General features: G+C 35.4%; 1 protein-coding gene across 6 annotated transcripts in view; it reads right to left on the reverse strand.

Moving 5' to 3' along the window:
• The window catches only part of LOC109853965 (parathyroid hormone/parathyroid hormone-related peptide receptor-like), a 34,274-nt gene extending 20,267 nt beyond the window's left edge, over window positions 1–14,007 (reverse strand). For 3 of the 6 annotated variants that reach the window (XM_020426585.1, XM_020426584.1, XM_020426587.1), the window contains exon 1: window positions 12,265–12,712. The gene's annotated coding sequence lies outside the window, so the exon portion shown is untranslated. Of the gene's footprint in view, window positions 1–12,264; window positions 12,713–13,776 lie in introns of those variants that run through there. The other 3 variants (XM_020426582.1, XM_020426581.1, XM_020426583.1) reach the window with 3 other exon arrangements.
• Between the last annotated feature and the right edge of the window lie 2,450 nt (window positions 14,008–16,457).

The following is a 16,457-nucleotide window of genomic DNA, read 5'->3' on the forward strand; positions in this document are numbered from 1 at the left end:
TATATGTATATATATATAATATATATTATAATACTAAAAAAAATATATATACAAAGAAAAAATTGGATTGTGTGCACAAATCATAATTATTCCGATGTCATACTGACAAGTAGTGAGGAAAAACAGCTTGTTGTGGATATTGATCGATCACGTCCAATAGTATCCTTCGGAACTAGCTTGTTACTATCACCGTATAAAACAAGCAGCGCGAAAGAAACACGTGAGAAATCACGGGATAAAATAAATATCCATTTATCTCCGGCAGGAGGGGAAAGGGACAGGATGAGATTTACGATGAGTAAAGTATATATATATATATATATATATATATATATATTATATAATATATATATGTATATATATATATATAATTTATATAATTTATATATATTATACACATATATATATTATATACCGCAGTAAACATCTGCCCTTTACGTGATTGGATGGATCCTTTTTGTTCCGATTTCGTTGTTTTTCTCATGGAAATGTTGTTTATGGCAGCCTTGTTTTTTTGTACACATTTACATCGCAAAAAAATAAGTTAGATAGTTATCCCCCTCGAAAGAAGATTATATAAGGGATGAATTCCGTCCACGTTTTTCTACTATATTCTTATTATATCCGCGAGATATAAAACTCGCGGGGTATGTATCTCTTCTTCGAGAGAGCAAACTTATATATGTTTAAAAAGCCTTCGGCGTTCACGTTGAAAACTTGTTTGGTTCTCACTCGCATCGCGATATTCAAACACTGCGTATTGAAAGCGTATTCGCATCTCCTCTAATATGACAACTTTTTTTTTAAGACCGTACGCTTCTCTACACGTATCGACGTATAATTTCTATATATCATCACGTTTTTCTTGTTCAGATACGAGCGACAGCGATGAGAGTGTCTCTGTGGAGAGAAAAAGATAAGTGTGAGAGATAGATACCGAGCTAATAATAAACTTTTATATAAGAAATGAATCTATATAGGATATAAGTGTATAAGTTAAGAAAAAAGTTTTTTTTTATATAAAGAAGTATAAATAAGACGTGAACATTCGTGAGATTTTTCGCGTGGAAAATATTCAAGAATTTCAATTTTGTATTTTCGCGAAATTTTCTTCTGCGAAAACAATTCTTGGGAAGTTTTTTTTTTCAATGTTGAATCACACATGCCAATAATTACTATTGCGCATATTGTTATTACACCGAAATATACGTACCGATCAATAAATAAACGCGAGGAATGTAAATCTCATTCAAATGTTTATGAAAGATCAGTCGATTATTGGATTGTTCGAAAAGTTCGTAGCGTTTTTCAATCTCATTAAAATAAATGTTCAGGATCTTTTGCGCGCATCGAGACATCGCGCAGATACTAAAACCGTTCGTAGCGCCGTATTTGCAAGAGGTAAATTATGCGAATCAACAAATGTCTTGCAAATATTATCTGAATAATATTATTTGAATTTTTTTGCGCATAGAAAACGCGGCTGCGAGATAGATGTATATTAGATGTTAAAAAAAAAAAAAAAAAAAAAAAAAAAACAGACAAACAAACAAAGCGCTTGTAGTGATATATCATTTGCAGAAAGAATACGAACGTTCGGCTTTGAAATCAGAGCTTACGAATAGTTGCGTAACAGAATTCACCCGTAGGTGAGGAAGATAATAAAGGGATTGCGCGTCGGATATAAGAGAAACAACCGGTCATGGCGATGCCGGAGAAGACTGTGTAACTACCATTGGGACGTTGCGGTAACCATGCCACATCGCGGAACTTGTCCGGAATGGTGTGGTTCGCTTACGTCTATATTCCTCGATGCTTCCTCGATTTCTCGAGGGCCTCTCTGCGAGGAATTTCAATTCCGCTCCCCGAACTGACAACTGTCGGGAAGACGGAATGTCTTAAATTTATATTAAATAAAACCGGAAGAGAGAAATATCGCGTATATAATATCGCGCGTACACAGCTTTTTAATCAAGTTTATGACTTAAAATTATGTTTAAGCGATGACCTATTGTCTTTCACCGCGTGGAATATTTAACATTATAACGCTCCGTTATCATAATTGCAAAACTGTCTCTCTTTGATTATATTTGCGTTTTATAAATACGGTAATAGAGAATTACATTGGTTTTTCCCGTGTAATTATTTTTTTTATGACTCATCGCGATGTTAAATTAACGTTTTTTCTTTGTTAGATAAAAAAAGCCATTAATAAAATTAATTAAGGTAATATTACGTGACTTTGATATTACTGCAACTTTAATATGCAACCGTAGATTGTTTAAATTTTAACATGACGAAAGCTTCGGTGCGCAACAAAAGACAGATAATGGTAATTATGCGGCACGCGACGACATTGACGTCGATGTTATACTTGCATTACGTTCCAGATATATATATATATATATATATCTGGAACGTAATGCAAGTATACATATATATATATATGCAGTATATATATATATATATATATATATCTGGAACGTAATGCAAGAATCTGGAACGTATATATATATATACGTTGCTTCTTCTTAAGAACATCGTAACGGCAATGTTCCTTGTAATTACATGTGCTGGGGCTTGCTACCAAGGAAAGTAGAGATAAACATAAATACTCATCGTTGGCGCACCTGACTCCCAGTTTCTGCAACGATAAAGAAAGGAAGTAATTTGGTTTCGGTTCGAGACACGCCTAGTTTAAACTTGCGAGTTTCCGTCAATCTCGGCGTCCCACGTGACGCTAGATTTGCTAATGACAAACCTCTCCTTCAGATTTGCGCGTTTTAAGGTATTTTAAGACTCGCGGGTCGCTCAACTGTCTAATCTTGCAGTTGCAATTCTGCAGCGCGCGGTGATGTCAAAAGGAGATATAGGGTTATTTGCAGATTTCTTTCGCGGAAAAATCTTGTTTCTGTCAAAATTTTCTGTCAATTCGAGATGATTCGCGAACAAAGAAATATTGACGTACGTCACAATCTCGACGAGAAAAAGTTATCTTCGATGAGCATATAATTTTAATTGTACGCGCGGTTTAGTTGTCTTTTTTTTATAAATTTTTACTTCGTTTTACTTTTAATAATTTGCGTTTAAATACTTTTACGGTCAAGATATTCGTATTTTTGTTTAATTTGTACTGCGAGAGAAACAAGAATTCGAAACATGTAAATTATTTGAAAATTTAATAAAAACTATTACCCCACAGAAGCAGCAACTTCGAACTAGTGTTAATTGTTGTTCGGTTGTTGTTAGTGCATTTATTCGAGCTGTTTTGCATTATTATTCAAATTTGCACGCGTCGGAATCGGAGTCTGACTACTTGATTGTTTCTTTTTGTTTTTTTTTTTTTTGCAAAAGATAAAGGAGCATCCGTCAAGAACTCGCGGAAAGTTTGTCGCCAAGTATTCGTCGTTGTCCACAACAGTTTGCGCAAGTGATTATTTTGCTTACTTTACTACTCGTGGATATTCTTACCAAGAGAAAAGGAGAGAGAAATCTTTGCTTATAAAGTTCAAAAGCGCGAGGCAACAAACTTTCAAACAAGAGAATAAACACGATGCGCCGCTCTTCGTAAGCTGAGAGTAACACGTAGTTATTGTATAAAGTGAACAAGACAAACGCGCGCGAACTCGGGACTATATAAAGCTATACGCGGAGAATTCAACCGGCAATCTCTGCAGGAATCTTAATAGTCATCTCCTCTTCTCCCGCCGTTTAAGAAATGATTTTGTAGACATCCCCAACAGAAACCGAATATTCAAATCGAGAGAGCGAGCATTTCTCTCTCTCTCTCTCTCTCTCTCGTTCTCTCGACTAGCGGCATTAATTGCTCCTGACTTCGCTCGGTTTTGCTCGAGAAGCTCGCAATGCTAAATAAGAGTCGAATCCGGTTACCCTATAGAACCGGGAAAAGGTTAATCCGCAATTATCTGGATAAACGTAAGCTTCTCGATGTTTCGATTTCACGGCCGACGCGAGCTGACATTGGGCGCGCTCTTCGAGAAAAATCACCTCGCCAGAGATCGTTTCCAACGTGATCGTTATTTCGCGCAAACGAAGCGAAACGAGAACCGAGATGACATAAATCTCTCTTCTCACGCGCGTAAAAGCAGTCCTCTTCGATCCATTTATTATATTATTCATTCGATCTAAAAGCAATCTTTTAACTTTCTGGGGCGAACTCTTTTGCATGGATTTTCGTTTGCTCGAGCTAAGTTAAAGTCTGCGCCTCTTTAAGTGCTCATTTCTGGTAAAACGTTCACGTAAGCGGCGGCTGCTGGGGTGTGTAGATCGATCTCTACGGTGTAGGTAGATCTCTCGTGGGATTGCATGAGAAGACGTAAAGAATATACATATACATATTTCTTATTTAACATGTGACTGAATAATAAGTGTCACCGTTATTCAACAGGATGAGAAAAGGCTGTCGTCTCTCACAACTTAAATTATTACACACAATATGAATAAAATATCTAATATAATTATTAATACAAATAACAACGCGTCGTGTTGTTAAAATCTTGTGTTTTTTCAGCAGAGAGCTCGTGCAAAATTTATGAAAAAAAAAAATTTGCGAATAATAATCGGACGATAATGTTGGAACACCGAATAAACATCTCAACCTCGCGCGCAAGTAATACTCATCCGTTAATTCCTACTAATACCAAATCCTACTAATACAGCTTTGAAATACGCTTCAATGGAGCTTAATCATTATCACCCCACTTGACAAAAAACATTTGGTCTTCGCTTGCGTTTCATTGTTCTGTTCAGAGCGATGATATTTGTTCGTGTATAAACGTAAAGATCGAGTATAACTGAATGAATCCCTGATAATTCGAAAAACAACGATCTTTAATTGCACGTGAGATTTTTCAAGTTGAAAGATTTAATAATGACTGTGTATGTGTGTACTGAAAAATTCGTCCAAGATATAAAAGTGATAAAAAGAGCGATCGCGAAGATACGCTGATTCTCTACAGTCTAATCTATTGTTATTTACAGTAAAATCCATAATCTTTACACTATGTAAAACATTGAACATTATTTAACTTTTATGAGTTGTTTTAAAAACTAGAAAAAAAGATATTAAACTTTTTTGGCCGAGTAATAATTTTCTGTGTTTCTTATACTCTCATAAAAAATTAATTGACGAAACGGGCACAGCCAGGACACAAAATGCACGTGTTAACGTAAAAAAGTATAAAAGTGGAAGTTTTGTTTGCACAGAAGAAGATCCAAATGAAGGGATCGAAACGTTTTTGTAGTTTTTTTTTTTTTTTTTTTATATTCAATATAAATCGCACACCTTGTTTCATCTTCTCTCACGAGCTTATTCAATTGTCCAAATATGATTGATGTTATATATAATATCAATTCATTTGAGGGAAAAATCAAAAGAAAATAAAAAAAAGTCTCAATTCTGAATCAAAATTGTGTTAATTTTCCATCTACTGGGCGCCAGTTAATTCACGAAAACAGAGTATTACCAGAATCGATTACCGAACACTTCACTGAAAGGATGGACATCAAGAGGAAGCTGTTTCTCAGCCCACCGCTTGCAAGCCGGCAGGTGGTATTTGTTGGCATGCTTGTTAATTAACGGATAACGTGTGCGACGGGATCGCGTTAATTGCTAATTGGGGTTGTTTCGAGCAAAGTTGGTTATCTGTGCCCGGAGATCGTTGATCCTCCGTGATTACGTTCTATATAGTATATGTATATACTATACATATATATACAAAGATCTAGTCCCATAATCGCGTTTGCGGAAAGTAATTAGGCGTATGAATAGCTGAAAAAATATTTGCAATTGTCAAATACTTATATCAGTTTTTTGCAATCACATTCGGACAATTCGCTTTTCTAATTGTACAGATTTGTAGAAGCGTCAAATGTATTTCTTCGTAATTAACCGGAACGTATCTCGTGTTCCAGAAAAAAATATTTTCACACAACGCTTGCGCAATGGAAAATCATTTTCCCGAGGACTTCCCCGGGAAATCTTTCGTAGGACAGAAACGGTTTTTCTGAATTGCTTCTGTGTTTCTATTGATTAGTCCGGAAGAGAAAAGAGTAATTGGAGTTTTTGTTCGGGACTAAAAATCGTTTTTTTTTTTACAAAAGCAACTATATAAAAACACGCAGAAAAAAATAGAATACTCACACGTGCCGTTTTAATTACAGACCTAAGTAAACGCCGACTATAAAAACATAGGCAAGAACCGCAAGATGGTGAAGTTGATTACGAGAGTTTTTCATTACACAACAGAAATAACAAAGAAGAAGAGTCGGATAAAAACGTCATTTCTCGCTCTGTTCTTCTCACGTGTTTGAATGCAATTGCGTGCATCTTCGCGTACCAACTAACAGATAACGTACACACGCGTGTTGCGTTGATAAAGTTACCAAAAAGAAGAGAAAAAGAAGAGAGGCTCGGGAGTAAGAACTATTTAAATAATTTTTGAAATAAAATCAAGTAATTAAGTTTTTAATAATAAACAAGTTAAATAATTAAAATTTTTGAGCAATTAAACCGACACAGTTGCAATTAATATTGATATTGCGAAGAGGAATAATTAGGATCTTAGAGGCGCCAGATAGTTTGATGCGTCGGTGATGGGCGTAATATATTGGCGCTCTTGTGTCTGAACACGAGAGACATCAGGGATTCGAAATCTCGCCGCGCCTTCACTTGCGGTAATTCGGATCTCACGGGATTTAAGAGAAGTGTGCCAAATTGTCTCGCAGATAAAGCTGAAGCCACGGTAAATAACTTGACAAAATTTAAGATTCTACACAATGAGGAATCAACAAAGTTTCGTGCGACTAGAACTACTTATTGCATCAACTCGCGATGGAAATCGACGGAACTCTCCCGTTGCGTCTCCCTCGACAATCTCGACTATTCGCGCGATGTTTTCCTTGTGTGTATTTGTAACGTATCTTCAAGTTTTACGTGAAACTCGTCGACACACCTTGCTAATAGGCTAAGAAACGCTGCGGATCTATACAATTTAAGATGAACTTCGAACGTGTGTGAGACGAAGCGAGATTCGAAACAACATCGTGACTGGCCCGGCGTTACGTACGCCGGTGCATTGATTTTCGAACTTTTGTATTCGCAAAGTCTGTATAGTACAGTACTGTCTGTATAGTACGCACGCTATGGATTTTTGCGTACAAAAGTTTTCCAAGAATCAGGACTCAGCATTCGCCGAGCGGTAAATAGAATCTATGTGAATTGTATAAGTGGTTCACGCGCAGGCAGACGTTGCGTTGCCAAGTCTGTCATGGTCGATGATGTAGCAGAAATCTGACTGCTTCTCTTCATCCTCGCACACGCGAGTTCCATTTTTCGCGGTTAGCACAACGAATCGCCCGTATATGAAATCACATGTGTCAAATGCTTACAAGTACGTTAGTAGCGATTTTGCGTAACGGTATAATACAACAGCACAATCAAGATTTAGAATTTAATCCAAAGTTTTGATCCTCTCTCTCTCTCTTAAAAAAAAAAAAAAAAACTAAATAAACACAAACAGATCGATCGAAATATTATCTCGAAGAAATACAAGAGCGAACCCTAGCCTTGAGCGCCATAGGTCATTACTAATTGGTTTACTTCATCACGCGTGGATCTCAAAATTAATACGCGTCGATGTCAATATGGGTGTGTCGTTGTTTTAATAAGATGACGCACACATATATGCAGTATTTCGGAGGTGGAGGAAACATAGCAACCAGAGCTCTAGTTAATTTCGCGAAGATAGTAAATGGATTTTGAGAGGGTCTCTTACAACATTATTAAATATATTAAATATATCATAAACTATAAATTCTATTTTTGTTACCTCATATTTTTACTGCGCGAAAAAATATTGTAATTAATTTTCACAAACAACTGTTTATAATAGTGTAATTAATTTTCATAAATAAATTTTTATTATCTAATTTATATTTAGAGAAAAAATATTATTAAAAATTGTATTACGTGTTTCAATTCCTTCGATTTGCATTTTTGAAATATCGCAAGTTAACGGGCAAATTCTATTCTATAGTATTGATTTTTGTGTTCTCACGCGACAATAAAACCAGTTTCCGCGCTAAATCTACAAATGAGCTTTACCGAGCGTGAGCAAACTGGCGACGTATTTTGTATACTTATCGCTTTGATGTGATGTTGTTTTATGCAAAAGAGCGTGAGTGGCGCATTATCCCAACGAGCACGTACATTATTTCATTCGCGCAACGTTGCGTGCAATATTCTTGTTCCCGAAAATTTATTAAATATCAAAGTATATCACTTTTTTATTATTCAAATTTTTTGTGTAACATATTTTGCAATTAAAAAAAATCCACGATATTTTTTTGTTTGTAACAAGAATGAACAAATGACGTGCGCATCAATCAAATCCGTTTTCGAATACTTTGTGATGCGCAATCACAGTGACTATTCAGTAAAACCACACGTGGATTCTACGATCGTTGCTTCACACAGATGTTCTTCATCTCGTTTTTTCAAGCACGTAAATTAATAACAGAAGATTCGAAAGAAAACCATGTAAGACACACGGATAATGATAATGACGTGGATTGTTGAGAAGAATAACGCTTCGTTTGTTGCAAGTCCACGCGGAAAGTAACACGCGTCGTACGAAATCATGGATTTGTCAAGGGAGAAAGCGCGTCTTATTAAATAAAACTGACGGATCTAAACGAGAGTGAAGATAAGACGATGTTAGAAAAATCAGAACGCCACGTGATTTACCATCGCAATCGGCATCCAGGCAAAACGAAAACTAGGTCGTAATTATGACTAGACGACGTTTTATTTATATACACATATATTGCGGCACGAGAAAATGCGCAACGTTTATTTTTATGGCACGGTAAATTATATATTGCAGTGTGGATTTGTTTTTGGTTTTTTTTGTTTCCTCTATAATTGATAGATTTCAAATGTTGTAGTGCACAGTTTTTCTATCAAACGTCTGTTTTTTAAAAAATATACCGTATTCTCGGATATTTTCCATACGAAAAATATTAACTCTATATATAGATATACGTGTGTGTATGTGTGTGTGTATGTATATACATATATATATATAGAGAGAGAGAGAGAGAGACTAGAACCGGAATAATAACACGCAAATTCGAGTTTCTACATATATTTAGTGACAATTTTTGACTTCGTCTGTCGTTCCTTCATTTTTATTACACATGTATCCTCTTTCATATTATTTATATCTTCTTTCATATATATTATTTTTGTATGAAATGAACGAATGACGGACAGTTAGAAGTTATCGCAAAATTGTGCAGAAACTTGAAATGCGTATTGTTATTTCAGTTCTAATTTGTTTTGTCGTGTTGCTGCGCAAAATCGTGATTTTTTTGCGTTGTTGGATTTCATGTGTAGACTTGTCGGATAATTTTACCAAGTTTTATCAAGCAAAATTCGAGTTTTCTCGCGCAAAAATTTTCAGAAAAATTATTTTTGCTTCCGTCTACTTATTTTGTAAAACATCTGAAATCATCATTTTTTATCTTTGACGAAGAAACAGTTTGCATTTATGTGCGTGTGTGTCTACATATGCCAATAGTTGGCAATTCTTTTAACGATTTTCTTTCTTTCTTTCTTCTTATTTCGATGCATTAAGATAAATACGCGCAACGTGAAGAATTGTGTTGGGACCGAATGGACAGCCACTTCGCTTTCATCATCTCGTTTCGTCAATATTTCAATAACAGTGTCGACGTTGTGCTCGCGCAGAGCGTGCACATAACTCCATCGGGCAAGTAACGTCTCGTCACACGTCTCTTAAAATCGGAACGTACACACACACACACACACACACACACACACGCACACGTATACATATGGGGATTGAATGGGATCGTCGCGATGACGGGCGGCTCCGGCGGAAGTGCGTCAATATTTTCCGTGCACTCGTATGTCTCACACCGAATCAATGTGTGTCGGCGCCGCGGTAAAAAATTCAAAGCGCAAAGCCCTCGAGTGCGTGTGTCCCGCGTAATGTAATCACGCATATACGATTGGCAGCAGAAACGAGCATGGGTGCATGACGGCGGCAAGTGTGTGTCGCTTTTATTGAATTTAGACCCGCCCGCGTCGTGCGATATATCGGCGAATCTGTATAACAGTTCAGTGGAACTGATCGAATCTACCGATTATAAAGAGAGCGAAAATAGAGAGAGAAAGAGAGAAAGAGAGAGAGAGAGAGAGAGAGAGAGAGAGAGAGAAAAAGAGAGAAAGAGACAGACATTTCACGCAAGAAATAATCTTCAACTTGCATATACGTTATTTATCAATCGGCCCGCGCGTTTGAATTTACTAGCAGTTTATTAACGGGAGAGAGGCGAGCGCAAATCTCTCCAAGCACTTTCGCTCCGAACTTTTTCCTTCGCTTATTTGTTTAATTGGCTTTTCTACGGGAAAACTAAATGAACGGAGCGTCACTAAGACTCTTAATTGGCATATTGATTTTTCACGATATGGCGAACAATGGCGATTTAATTAAAGCTTTTAGATGACCCGTTAAACTTTTGTACAGCAGTTTGTGACATTTCAAATGCGATTACTTCATTACAATCGTTGTTTGTTTAAGAAAAGCTGCCTCATTTACATATATCTGTGTGTGTGTGTGTTTATGTGTGTTGACTGTATCAATTTTTGAAGCAAACACAATCGCTGATTGTTTCGATTCGATATCGAACTGATTCCTCCGATTATCGTCCGCGCAGAATTAAAAAGAACAACACAGCTCAGCAATTTTGTTTGACTCCGTCTGTTTTTTTTTTTTTTTTTTTTTTTTTTTTTTTTTTATCGAAAAGAGCGATATTTCTTAACATCTCTCTCGGTAATCAATAAAAACAAATAAAGCGACGATAACATCGCCGATCGCCGATAGATCACAGTATTTCTCACTACGGTTAATCTCGTGTTCTTCAGATAAAACGAACTTTTTTCTTCGTTACGAACACACGATTGCCGCGGTTAATTCGAAGTATCAATTATCGAACTATCAATTCATTCATCTAAGTGTGTTTACGGTTATTTTGTTTTTTGCGATAAGATACTGCAATCTTCGAATCAAAACAAGTTCGAACGTTAAAAGCTATGAATAACATTTTTATCCGCTCAAAAAAAACGGATCATCGCTTTTATCGTGTATTTTGTGTTGCATATATTATACGTTTTTTCTCTCTCTTTCTATGTATATAAATATATATTTTTTATTTCAGTATAAAATTCATTCAGTATAATACATGTATTCAGTATAATTACTGAATACATATATATACTAAATATACATACATGCAGTATATATATATTCAAGGCTTCAAGCCGAAATCAAACATGTATTGGATAACCAAATCTATAGATAGCACTTCTCCAATAATTGGCACTTATTGATTTTGTTTTCTAGTTGTTAACACTTTTGTTTACTTTTTACTTGACATTATAGTAGGATTAATTTGGATTTTCTGTGACAACATTAGAGTTGGTTTAGTGGTACTCTCTTAATAAACAAAATTGACATGTTTTTAAAGCGCCACTTATTGAGTGTTTTACCTCACGTAAAGCTGAATACGCGAGAACATTATGTCACATATTGTTGCGGCATGTGTTAATAACGCATATCATCTCTCGCTTATCGTAACTAACTAGTCCTCACAGTCCGAGACTGAATGATATCGAGATCGATCTTGTCGCAATCGAACGTAAGAGCAACATTCTCCTCTTTTCGAATGAAATTTTTCGCGGCGCGGGACCAATTTCGCGCGGTGAAAATGAACTGGTATAAAAATCGCGCGCTCATACTGTGGTATACTGCATCGTATTCTATATGGCACGTGACAGAACCATAGCAACGAGCGACGTGAAAGGAATAGAAATGACTATCTTTTTCTTTTATTGGTTATATCAATTTATATGTACATGTGGAAAAAAAGAAAAGCGGATACTTTGATTGAGAAAAACAGTTACTTTCAACTCAGAAGAACAAGTGCGCGGAATTTCACGTTTTATCGCGAGATAAAATTTACACGTACGACTTGACATCTTTATCGTAGCAAATCGACCAGTGCAACGTGTGATATATTTCTACATTGACCAGAAATTGTCTTAAAAAAATACACAGACGAGTAACAATATTTTATACAAAAACAAAAAAGAGTGCAAGTATAATCAAACATTCGTTCGGAAGTGAGCGAAGAATTAAATACGGAAAAATTACTCACCGAGTCGCGAAACATCCTTCGAACAAAAGCAGTCTCTCCGTGCGCAGTCCGTTAAATCGATGCTTCCTCTCTCGCTTTACTTTTTTTTTTTTTTTTCACGTCGCGACGACGTTCGCACAAGATTCAATTCGCACGCGGATTTGTCAAGCCGTTTCACAACTCATTTGCGTAACGACTTGTTTCAATTATCGGCCAACTCTCATATTCAAACTGTTGAAAACAACAACCAGTTCGCGGGAACTCGCACCATGTCGTCAGGCAGTGGTGTCGGTCACAGAAAGACGACGCGTCGATATTACCGCGCTAAATGTGCGGTGCACACGCCGATGTTACACCTGTTTATATCGTAGTGATAAACGCTCGCGACCACGCACAACGGTGTCACACAATAATAGAATTTTAATCTACCTATCAACTTCGTGTAATCTCACTTTCTGTCTCCCGTGGTCTTTAAATGTTAAGTTATCGAGATAATTTATCATATCTCAACTCTTTGCAGTGTAATTTTCAACGAGAGAAATATTTATTAGAGAGCTATTTAAAGCGCATGATTGTAAATGTTCAACGATCCAATTAACGTAGAAAATATTTAAGCGAACAACAGGAGCGTTCATCGAATATTTTTCCTTATTGTTTTAAGTATTTCCCACCGATGTCTAAATATATTAAATTTTGACATTTAATACACAAGAGCGAGTTTAAAAATAGCAGTTGACAAGGATAAATTTGCAATGAATATGCACATTTTTAAAATATAATATAAATATTTTGTCTTTATATATTAACGCGTATTTTCTCAAATTTGTTCACTTTTAATTTTGTGCACGTATATGTAGATATACATATTTTAACAAGTTAAAGTAAAAAATTGAATGATAACACTTCACACAGGTTAATGCAAACGCAGTATGAAATGTAAGAAAAATTTTATGCGATATATTATATTTTAACTTTTTTACTCTGTAGACGATCTATTGATTTTGTAACACTGTTCTAAAATAAATTCAAAAATTGAATAATATTAAAAAAAAAAACAAACGGTAGGAAGTATTTAAACAATTGTAGAAAAGGTTTTGAAAAAAACCTTTCACCGTCAAAACCTACTTTTTTTATACGTTTTTCACTTTCTGAAATAAATGGATTGTTAGACTCATTTATGTTAACGAGCACTCTTGACTCTTTCACATTTAATATGGAACAAAAATGTTACGTTTTAAATGTTAAAATGCACATTATTTGCAAATAATATTATTTCGAATTTCAAAGTATTTTATCTACTATTTGAATAATTTTAAATTGCAAAATAAAAATTTTTACATTCGTTAATTAGTTGTTTTACAAAAAAACACACATATAAATTTTCATATTTACTCTTTGATTTCTGTCTGTCATGATATAAAAATTGAATGTTTATTCCCGCATTTTTCTATCAAAGATCTCGAATGTGCAATCGAAGGTAAAACCAATTTTATGAATAAATCCGATAATACGAGAATTTTCGGCGAAACTTACAAGGAAGTAATTGCAGCGCAAAATTTTGTGTGACCGCATACTGAGAATTGCGATTTAATTATTCGGTTAAAACTTACTCAGTATAAACTTGCCTGAGTTTTGCCAGATGCTTTATTACACGCGTAAAATCACCACCATCCGGAAGTGCTTTGCGATGTATCCCGGAACTGTCTCAGTTATAACGTTCGTATACGCGTCCGACCTCAAGCGCCGTTTCAACGCAACTGCCTTCCTACAGATATATCGCATCTATATCGTCGGATCTTACGCATGTCCGATTTCCGACTCTCTCTTTCTCTGTCGTGAGCGCACCCCTCGTTCATTTTGTCGAGCTTTCCTCGTTGCACCCGCGTATAAGCGCGTCTCGTCGGCGCAAGTGCGCCTGTCAACCTGCACAACACCCCGCCAACTGTTGCTTTCGTGCTATACATGCAAAACGATCAAAAATCAGTTTCGCGCATTATGTATGTCTGTGTGTGTGTGTGTGTGTGTGTGTGTGTGTGTGTATATATATATATTCTTTATCGCAGTTTTCAAATAAAGAAATATTGAATAAAGTATCTAAATATAAAGTATTTGAAATAAAGAAATATATGAAATACGTAAAACACTGTTTCTGAGAGAACTCTCTTTCTCTCAAAATTGCACTTTTCTAACGAACCGAGAAGAACAGCGGTACTCGAGCAGCACAGCGCGACGCGCACATAAAACTAAGCACGTAAATGAAATAATTAACGAATTTTTTACGTCAACTTTTAAATCAATTTCAAATTTTATAATTCGAATGCTTGATTTGCATCTCGTGTATGTAAAACTCTTCAAGTTTATTGTGGAAAATTTACTGCAAAGTTTTTTTTTTAAAGAAATTACGACCTCGACCGGAAATCTAATCTGCAACTCCCCATTTTCCGGGCGGGGCACTTTATCACGTCAGCTACCGAAGACGGTGATATTTCAATGTTAAAATTTAATGCAGATTTCATTTGTGCGCAGTTAACTTCATAAAAAAACAGATGAAAGCAATTTTTTAGTCTGAATTTTGATACGTCTCCGTAAAAGCTTGATTCTTCAAATGCTTTATCATTCTTTGGTTGTTAGAAGTCTTGGTCTTCTAAGAAAGAAGAGATAGTCTAACCTTTACAATTTCAATTTGTCAAAAGGAAATTTATAAGAAATCATTTATTGTGAACGCTCTGAGTTATGTTTTTACAAAATAATATATAAGATTCTCTTCCTAACAAAAGATTCTCACACAAACACCTACATCAGAACCATCAGCTTTCGACAGTGGTTTCAAGGTGGATATAAATAAATCTATCGATCTGTCTGTCTCTTGAATCTTGAAAAAGGCGTGCAACTCTATCTATCGACATAATAGGATAAGTTTTTCTTCGATGTCTGACACGTACTTTAACATTCACCTTCCAATATTTCATAAATCGAATATCTATTTTAATGCACGTTGCGAGAATTTCCGATGTACATACGTGTTTCAGTCTTGAATTTTGCTGCCAGATAATATTGACGGTCGATCCTGACAGATGTGATCTTTATTTTCCAAGGTGAATTATTACTACGTCGTAAAACTTCAATTACTGGTACATTAGCGATTTCACGTGTTCATAAAGAGACATCGAGAGGCTCGAATGAGACTCGTGTAATAGAAGACTTGTGACACATTTTGCAACGTACATTCTGTGATGAAAGCACACACACACACACACACACACTTTATTAATTTCATTAAATTAAGAATCGAGACAATTTTATAATTTTGTTAAATTAAAAATTGATATTGCAAAGAAAAATATTGACAAACTTATCACAGAATGTAAAACAGAGCGGTGTGTGTGTTGAATCTCTCGAATTATGTTCTATATAAAATTCACTATATATTTATATCTGCGCATTTCCCACAGCACATACATATCTGTCAGTTTTTATATCTATGGAGGTTTTTTTGCTTCTCTCTCTACCTACGCGTTATTATTAATTCAATCAAATAGAATTAATGACGAAGATCGCCGGCAAACATCCTACATTTTATATTCATAGAATACTTTGCATTATTTTTGAGTTACAAATACACGTCCGGTTCTTAAAGTCGTACCTTTTGCTATTATGTTTATTTTCTTTTTCTTCGTGAATGCGCGAAAAGCATTTATAATATGTGATAAAAATACGTACAGATGTGTGTGTTGTACACATTTATTAATATATAAATAATATTAATAATTTATTAATATAAACGCAAATAAGACAACTTCTGTGTGTTTAATACAAGAAATCTAACTTTTCTTTTTTGAAAGCCTTTTAAATGTTTACTGAGCTGATCAAAATTTTATTTAAACAAAATTTTAAGAAATATATAAGGCCTTACGAGCCATTCGCAGGATGTTTGTGCGGAAACTGTGCGTGTACATATATATATACATGTAACGAATTCAGTTTCCGCACAAACATCCTGCGAATGGCTCGTAAGGCCTTGTATATTTCTTGTTGACAATTTCAACGAGCCTTAAGTCTTTATTGTTTAAAATTTTACTCATCCCACAAAATTAATACATTAGACGAAAATTAGAGAGATCAGCGTGACGAATGTACTTTTCTTCGAGACGAGCACTTTGCGAGATTGAAAGATCTACGCACGTGCGTGATCAAAACAGATAACATTACGCGAA

This window comes from Pseudomyrmex gracilis, unplaced genomic scaffold (genome assembly GCF_002006095.1).
Source record: "Pseudomyrmex gracilis isolate BER0280 unplaced genomic scaffold, ASM200609v1 scaffold_57, whole genome shotgun sequence".
Taxonomy (NCBI): Eukaryota; Metazoa; Arthropoda; class Insecta; order Hymenoptera; family Formicidae; genus Pseudomyrmex; species Pseudomyrmex gracilis.